At 45.0% G+C, this 9324-nt stretch overlaps 1 protein-coding gene across 3 annotated transcripts in view; it reads left to right on the top strand.

Annotated features, from left to right (window-relative positions):
* Positions 1 to 674: 674 nt before the first annotated feature.
* The window catches only part of LOC115474606 (serine/threonine-protein kinase PAK 3), a 173698-nt gene continuing 165048 nt past the window's right edge, over positions 675 to 9324 (top strand). For all 3 annotated transcript variants that reach the window (XM_030210139.1, XM_030210138.1, XM_030210140.1), the window contains exon 1: positions 675 to 814. The gene's annotated coding sequence lies outside the window, so the exon portion shown is untranslated. The remainder of the gene's footprint in view (positions 815 to 9324) is intronic.

Below are 9324 nucleotides of genomic sequence, written 5' to 3'. Positions count from 1 at the left end.
GGGGGCCCAGACCACCCTCAGTCCACCCCTGTCATAACATGATGTCTGTTTTTGTGGGCTTTAAGAGGAGAAAAAAAAATCTCTGCACAGGTATAACATGTGCTAGGGTGTCCCTATAACCAACCCCTCCAAATGAAACAGTGATTACGATTTATAACAAATGACTATTCTTCTACCTATGAAAAGTTATTCCGTTATTTTACTTCCTCTGTGTACATCTGTATGCTGCACAAGCTGACACGTTTGAAAAAATAAGTGCGATTAAATAAAATTCTACAACATAAAGAACGACAACGTGGATGCATCAGCTCATGTTTGCTTTAATTTGAGTGTACACAGAACGACGACTGCACGGGGAAGGGGAAACAGACTCACCTAAGTGGCTTCAATGTTTTGACGTCAAGCCGTCTCCTGTTCTCAATCAAACCTCCTTGGGATAGAGTCCGCAAGTATGCGTGTGGAGGTTTGGGCATTAGGACCAGGAGGTTTAAAAAAAAATATGATAGCTTACTGCCTCGCTGAAGGAGGTTTAATAAAATGACAGCTTACTGATGCTCGTTGATTGCATGCAAAGTGCGAGTGCATGTAAGGCTCACTTCCGTCTCGGGCAGGAACAAGAATAAACTGAAGGCTCTACGCCCCGCCTCGCCTGCCCCCCTCCCCTCCTTCTTCGGGGGAGCAGTGCAAAGCTGGGGACCGAATCTAGATCAGGCATGCTAAGGCCGAGCTATTCTGACGGTCTTCTCTGTTGCTGAACAAAGAGGTGATGGGGATGAGCTGTCACACATTGTGACCAGAGCAGGAATACAGCAAGGTAGGCACCAGGTTTTTTGTCTTCCTTATTCTGCTCGTGCCATCAAGGTGGGGATGATCTCTTCTTTTTGCCAAGATGTATGGTATTATACCTTGCTTTCATTTACAGGGAAGGGGGGGGGGGGGGGGTTGTGGCTTTCATGCTATGATGTTTCTTATGCCTTTTTCTCCCACTCCCGCCCCATTTGCGAAATTCAAAAAAGGGAACAGCTTTGATGTCTGGACAGCCTTTTGCTCGGTGCATTATTCCAAATGTCTCAGCCCTTTCTTTCTGTGTAGCGTTCTTTTATTTCCCCTTAGCTGACCGAGTTGATGCTTCCTCGGGGAGACTGTATTAGAGTTGACTCCTGGGTATAGTATTGGCAGTCTGATCCGAGAGCCGGAGGCTTGGCTTGTTGCTGGGTTGGATAGGGGTGGGGGGAGGGGGAGAAGTGATGGGGAAAAGATGGTTGTGGTGAATCAGGAAAACCAAGTTGTGTTACACCCTACTATGGCATAGTTTTGCAGTCTCTTCTGTACTTGGGATTAATCTGTACATTTCTTTCTACTGTGGCATCCATTCATTTTTCACGCATATGCACCTCACTGTTGCATTTTTTTTTAAAGCAATGTATCCACACTGTGATAAGGGGAGGGCTTGTCATATATTAAGATCTTTGCCGTCCAATCAGAAGCCCACTTTTGGTTACCAGCTGTTTGTCGCTCAGTGTTGGATAGTCACAGATGCAAAACCCTTTTCACACCAGCCTTGTTTTTCTATGTTGCTTCTTTGTTTCTGCGTGGCATAAACATTCATGGTCTGGCTAGTGATTTATACTACTACTACTTATCACTTCTATAGCTGCTATGTAGGTTGTGAAGAGTTTGAAAACACTTGAAGCCCGTTGTTATCTGGGAATGTGTGATAATAGCAATAATTAAAATTAAATGTTTTATACTCATTCATTCCGTCTTATGTAGAATAGCATGTTCCTTTTTAATTTTTATTGTGTATTCTTCCAAGGAACGTATCAAGGGTATGAAGGATACACTATATCATATAGAACTGGTCAGGAACCACATTAGAGGCTGTACTACAAGAATACAATAGGTGGGAAAAATTACTTTCCATATTTTCTGATAAATAGTGGAGTATGTTTTTGGTGGAAAGCTAATAATAGCTGATTCAAGGGAAAATGTTTACTTTGGTATAATAAAGCCATTAATATATCATTAACATTTTGCTCTGGACCGGCAGATCTTTTTAAATGTCTTAACTGTATGCCTTGTTTACTCCCCCCCCCCCCCTTTTACAAAAGCAGTGCGGTAAGGTCTGCTACGTACAATGTCAACACAATAAACAAAGGGCCCTGTTTACTAAGGTGTGTTAGCGTTTTTAGCACGCTTACACTTAGCGCTCGCGCTAATCAGGTAGGCGCCTATAGGGATATTATAGGCATGTACATGGGTTAACGTGCGTTAAAAACGTTAGCGCGCCTATAACGCTGCTTAGTAAACAGGGCCCATAGGGAGTAAGTGGAGGAGAAACATATAGACAGATAAGAAGAACAGGAGTGGTATTGGAGAGAGCTGTGTCTATTGGGCTCATTTTCAAAAAAGAAAAACATCCAAAAAGTGACATAAATCTGGATTTGGACGTTTTTCTCACAAAAACGTCCAAATTGGTATTTTCAAAACCAATTTGTAGATGTTTTTCTAAGAAGCCCGTCAGAAGTGCATTCAAATCACAAGGGAGGGGGGCATGTCAGGGGCGTGTTAAGGGTGGGATTTGGGCGTTTCTAACACTTAGACATTTTTCAACCATAATGGAACAGAACAAAACCATCTAAAACTAACACTAAGACGTTTTGTGCCAGACCTGTTTTTTAACGAATAAGGCACAAAAAGGTGCCCAAAATGACCAGATGACCACTGGAGGGAATCAGGGGTGACTTCCCCTTACTCTCCCAGTGGTCACTAACTCCCTCCCCCCCCCCAAAATGTGATTTAAAACATTACTTGCCAACCTCAGATGTTATACTCGGGTCCATTAAAACAGCATGCAGGTCCCTGGAATCATCTAGTGGTGGGTTCAGTGCACTGCAGACAGATGGACCCAGGCTCCTACCTCCCCCTACCTGTTACACTTGTGGAGGAAACTGTGAGCCCTCCAAAACTCACTAGAAACCCATTGTACCCACATATAGGTGCCCCCTTCACCCATAAGGGCTATGGTAGTGATGTACAGTTGGGGGTAGTGAGTTTTGGGGGGCTCAGCAGACGAGATAAGGGAGCAATGGTGAGATGTGTACCTGGGTGCATTTTATGAAGTCCACTGCAGTGCCCCCTAGGGTGCCCTATTGCTTTCCTGGGATGTCAGAGGCAGGGTTGCCAGGTGGAAAAATTTTTTCCCACCCAATCCAGCCTAAAAACAGCCCAAAACCTGCCCAAACTCAAACCCCGCCGCTGACACCCCCCCCCCCCGCGTCATCACCCCCCCCCCCGCCGTCATCGACCCCGCCCAGAACGTCACTAACCCCACCCCCCGCGGCCGAAAAAACCGCCTGAAAACTGCGGAAAAGAAAAAAAAGAAGCCCAAAAAACTGCGACCCGCTGCGGGCAAAAATTTCCCGCGGCGGGTCACGGAAAACCGCCCACCTGGCAACACTGGTCAGAGGGACTAGTCTACTAAAGATGCTGGCTCCTCCTACATCCCAATGGCTTGATTTTATGCATTTTGCACTTGGATGTTTTTTTGTTTGAAAATGGACCAAAAAACAAAACGTCCAAATCACAAAACCTTGTATTTTTGAAAACAAAAGATAGACGTTTTTCTTTTTTGAAAATGACCTTCTTTCCTATTCATATTTTGGACATTTTTTACAAAACGTCCAATGTCAGACTTAGACGTCATATCGAAAATGCCCCTCTTTATCTCTTCCAGGACAGCCAGATTCCAATTTCATATAATGGTTGAAGTGTTTCAACTACAAATTCAATTTCTTCATGAAGGCTTTTCCTGACTTCTTATGTAGATGCATTTTCAGTTTTTTGATGTTCGCATTGTTGAACAGTTCATAATGTAAAGAGTGCATTAAAACATGCCACGCTCTCTGCAGCTGACTAGAGAACAAACTATCTTGTTGTTTCAATAGGAATTAGAATGCTGCATTCAAACATGTATTCATAAATATCATGAAAGGTGTGGTTTTTTTTTTTTTCTGGAATGCTTGAAAATGGCAGCAAAATCAGTTATGAGCTTTTTTTAACTCACCCAGTTTTGGGACATCTGATGCTTGAGAGTCAGCAGCATGCATTTTAGGTGGGTAGAGCAAGGCAGACAAATTCAGGTTTTTCATTCAGCTTTGTGGTATGTGACTTCTATGGTTGAGACACTATTCACAACTAGCACATCATTCCAGGAAATTGCATATTCATTTCAAGTGTTACTAACGCAAGCTGCAACTGTTTGGCTGTTTGCTGACATTACAAAATGTTAAATTTGCTCTAATTGGCTTAAAAGCAGACATAAATTTCTGCATGTAGTTGCTGTTAAGAATCAGTATATGTGTACACGTTTTATGAAATACACACCTGTCTTAACTGTGTTCATTCTGTAAACCTTGGAATACCTTCCCCCATATAACACAAAAGTATACGCTATTTGTCATATTTTTGTGCATATGTACCCTCAAGGAATTTTTATAAGATCCTACTTACGCATGGAGAAATGTGTCCTAAAATGATCCCCTGAGGCCTTTTCATGAGGCCTTCTCGCACTTTCCTCAATCTTCGTCCTCCCAAATGTAAAGGCCTGAAGTACAAATCAATGCATGCATCTATCTTTTCCTACATGAGCACGCAGATCTGGAACGTGTTGCCACGCAACTTGAAAACTATCTAAGAACTGACCAATTTCTGCAAACTATTGAAAACCTATCTCTTCGACAAGATGTATCACAAGGATCAACACATTTAACAGTACAGTCTTTGATTTATCCAGAAGTGTTCTATACTATCTTTGCTTCAATACTATCATTTTACCCAAAACTCCTTGTAACCAAATGTATTTTCTCTACTATTTCCCATATCCTCGATGAATTGTAAGCCACATTGAGCCTGCAAAAAGGTGGGATAATGTGGGATACAAATGCAATAAATAAATAAATATACAAGTATACATTATTCCTGTGTAAAAGTATGTGCATTGATTAGACTGCATGTACTTTTATCCAGCTTGGGTGTGTTTGGGGCAGATTTTGGGTGGGTTTGCCATTGGTGCACATAGTTTATAAAATATGAGCAAACTGCTTCCCAGTAGGTGTAAATGTCTGTGGCTTCATTTTAACCACAGTTTTGACTATTTTGTGGGACTCTTCTGTAATGGCACACGGGTGTCTGCTTGGCCTCCCAGCCTAGGTGACCGGTTGTCCTGTTATACCCTATTAGATGATTTTTTTTAATTATTATTATTATTATTTTTTTTTAATGTGGGTGACTGATTACTTGAATGGAGGAGTATGCCTAATGGTTAGAGTAGTGGGCTGAGAACCAGGGAAGCCCAGTTCACATTCCACTGCTCCTTGTGACCTTGGCAAGTCATTTAAGCCACCATTGCCTCAGGTACAAACTTAGGGGGTTCTTTTACATCCGAATCAACACGTACGTACTTAAATCTACACTACCCAAGTTGCAAAGGTCTCAAATATAAATCACCCCGGAGCAGTGGCGTAGCAAGGGCGGGGCGGTCTGCCCCTGGTGTCAGCGGGTGGGGGAGGGGGTGCTCCGCTCCCGCTGCTCCCACCGCTCCCACCCTGTCCTGCCTTAAAAAGATTTTTTCAAAGCGCCGGAGTAGCAGGCAGCGCCTCGCGTCTGCCCTGCTAGTAAAAATCTCCTCGACATCGTCGTCGGGTCTTCCCACATTGAGTCCCGCCCTCCTCTGAGGTAACTTCCTATTACCGCGAGGGTGGGTGGGACTCAATGTGGGAAGGCCCGACGACCATGTCGAGGAGATTTTTACTAGCAGGACAGATGTGAGGTGCTGCCTGCTACTCCGGTGCTTCGAAAAATTTTTGTAAAGGCAGGACAGGGTGGGAGCAGGAGAACGGAGCTGGTAGGTGTGTCGGGTCGGGTGGGAGGGGGACTCAGATGGGAGAAGGGGATTGGGGAGGGGTGGGGGAGTTCAGAGGGGTGCTCAAAGGGGAGAAGGGGATTGGGGAGGGTGGGGGAGCCCAGATGGGTGCTCAGAAGGGGATTGGGGAGGGTGGGGGAGCCCAGATGGGTGCTCAGAGGGGAGAAGGGGATTGGGGAGGGTGGGGGAGCCCAGAGGGGTGCCCAGAGCGGTGCCCAGAGGGGAGAAGGGGATTGGGGAGGGTGGGGGAGCTCAGAGGGGAGAAAGGGACTGGGGAAGGGAGTGCTCAGATGGGAGAAGGGGTCTGAAGCTGGAACTGGGGTCTGACAAGGGGCAGGAGGGAAAATAGGTCCATGCCTGGGGCAGGTGGGAGAATGGGTCTGGGGCTGAAAAGGGGGGATGCAAGGCATGTGGTGGATGAAGGGGGCTGGAACTGGGGGCTGAAAAGGAGGATAGTTGAGATAAGGGGGCTAGTACTGGAACTGGGGGCTGAAAAGGAGCTGGGGCTGAAACTGTGGGGACTAGGGGCTTTAAAGGGGCCAGGGAGAAGTGGCTGGGGGCTGAAGCTCGGGACTGATGGGAGAAAAGGGCTGGGGACTGGTGGGATAGTGGGGCTGAAAAGGGGGCAGGTGGGAGATGTGGGCTGGGGCTGGAACTAGGGGCAGGTGGAATAAGGGGGCTGGAACTGGGGGCTGAAAAGGGGGGGCAGAGAGAGAGGGGACAGACCCTGGATGGAAGGGTGGAGCGTGAGGGAGGGCAGACCCTAGATGGATGGGAGAGGGAGGGCAGACGGATTGAAGGGGCAAAGAGAAAGGGCAGATGGTGGATGGAAGGGGGAAAGAGAAAGAGGGCAGACTGGGGCAAATGGTGGATGGAAGGGGCAGAGATAGAGGGCAGATGTTGATGGAAGGGGGAGAGAGAAATGGCAGACTGGGGCAGATGGTGAATGGAAGGGGCAGAAATAGAGGGCAGATGTGGATGGAAGGGGCAGAGAGAGAGGGCAGTCAGTGGGTGGAAGAGGGAGAGAGAAATGGCAGACTGGGGCAGATGGTGAATGGAAGGGGCAGAAATAGAGGGCAGATGTGGATGGAAGGGGCAGAGAGAGAGGGCAGTCAGTGGGTGGAAGGGACATTAGAGAGGGCAGACACTGGATGGCAGAGAGAGAGAGCGAAGACAGATGCTGGATGGAAGGAAGACTGAAAAGAAGATGAGGAAAGCAGAAACCAGAGACAACAAACTGTAAATAGATATTTTTATTATTTTGCTTTACGATATAGTATTGTAGCTGTGTTAATAAATGTTTATAAATAGAACATGTAAATAAGGTAATATTTTTATTGGACTAATTTTAATACATTTTGGCTTAACTTTCAGAGAACAAAACCCCCTTCCTCAGGTCAGGATAGGATACTGTAACAGCACTATACTGTATTGACCTGAGGAAGGAGATTTTGGCCTCTGGAAGCTAAATGTATTAGTCCAATAAAATGGTATTATTTTATTTTCTGTATTTGTTTTATTTCTATTTGTTAATTTGTAAAGTGGTGATTGGTATTGTTAGTTTTTTCAAATTTACATCCACTGTCTTATATTTTGCACAGTACTAGGGGACATTTTCTGTTTCTGTGGTGTTGCATGTATGCAGAGTCTGGCATTGGGGTTCAGTTTAATTTTGTCTAAATAGAAAGTTTATGATTACTTATTCTATAGTGGATTAGGGTGTTTCTGTGTTTGTGAAAAAGACATGGCTTTCAGTTGGCATTGACTGTGCAGGATCGATGATCTGTATTATTCTGTCTGGTTTCGTTTTACAATAGGTGAATTGATGTTCTAGTGCTCACTGTAGTGTTTTAAGATGCTTTCCTTTTCCTTGTGTAACTCGTAGAAATGACTGCGTATGGTATGGTAGAATTGCTCTATAGGTTCTGAGTGTTTTGTATTCTCGGCATGCCTAGTACTGGATTTGGGGGGGGGGGGGTGTTAAAAAATGACCGGCCCCGGGTGTCAACTACCCTAGCTACGCCACTTCCATGGAGCCTGTAAACACTTCTCTGGCGCTATGTAAGCCACATTGAGCCTGCAAATAGGTGGGAAAATGTGGGATACAAATGTAACAAATAAAATAAATAAATTATCTGTCAAGGCCCTGCTGCAGATAACATGCAGTAATCTCCAGTAAAAGACCCCCTTAGATTGTAAGCCCCACAGGGACAAGGGCCATACCTGAGTGTAACTTGCTGTGAGCGACAACTGAAAAAGGTAAGAGCCAACATCCAAATAAATAAATATTTAATTCTCTGTAGACAAGCAGGGCAATACAGGCACACTTGTTAGTGATGGTCAGCTTTTAGATTGTAAGCTCTTTTGAGCAGGGACTGTCTTTTCTTCATGTTAAATTTGTGAAGCACTGCGTACGACTGGTAGCGCTATAGAAATGATTAGTAGTAGTAGTGGAGACAGAGTGCCCAGAGCCCTCTTCCTGCTTAGGATCTTTTAGCTTCTGGGTTTACATGGGGATTCCTGCTTCTATCTTGATAGCCTATCAGGTTTCTGTTAACTTTTATCTGCAGATATCAGCAGTCTCGGCCCTCCTCCATTCCCTTCACACTGGAAAAAAAATAAGAAAAATGAAGAGAACAAATATGGCAAATCCCTCAAAATGAGAGGAGGTGAATCAAATAGGGCCACATTTCATCTCCTGCTCACAGTGTGGCTCAGGTTATGACTGCGGTGCCATTAAAACCAGCTGCAATTACCTCATCAGGCCCAGCAAGGCTCTTTCAACAGAATTTTCTTTATCTGCAGTCTCTGCCATGCTATCAGAAACAGTTTCCCCCTCAGTGCCAGCAGGTATTGATAGAGCATATGGTTCCCAGCATTACAGTCATTGCTACATGCTTACTCTCTTGCTTCATTAATAAGCCTTCCTCCTGCTCAGGAAGAGAAAGCGGTCTCCCATGCTTTCTCATTCTTCAGCAAAACAAGAAAGAGAAGCATATGATGAATACAGGCCATCTGCACCTGTCTAAAGATGCCAAAATAGTATGGATATTTTTGACCGCTTGTCTCCCCCTAGTGAATCCAACCTGAGGCTCCGCTATCAGCGCAGGTAAAATACGCGCTAGCAAGTTAGCCAGTATGCCCGCCAATATCTTCGCCTCATATCCAATCAAAGATATAGGTCGATAAGATTCAGGGAAGTTAGGGTCTTTCCCTGGCTTCGGAAGCACCACAATCTCTGCTCGACAGAGGGACTCCGGTAGATGTTGATTTTCCACTATAATATTAAACAACTTTACTAGAAGATGCTGAATGTCTGGTAACATTAATTTATAAAATTCCACCCTATAACCATCAGGCCCAGGGGCTTTATAAAGCGCACTTCTCCCGACCACCAACAC

Source organism: Microcaecilia unicolor, chromosome 7, assembly GCF_901765095.1.
Source record: "Microcaecilia unicolor chromosome 7, aMicUni1.1, whole genome shotgun sequence".
NCBI classification, from domain to species: Eukaryota; Metazoa; Chordata; class Amphibia; order Gymnophiona; family Siphonopidae; genus Microcaecilia; species Microcaecilia unicolor.
The sequence above is the reverse complement of the archived record's forward strand: the minus strand, read 5'-3'. Positions and strand labels throughout refer to the sequence as shown.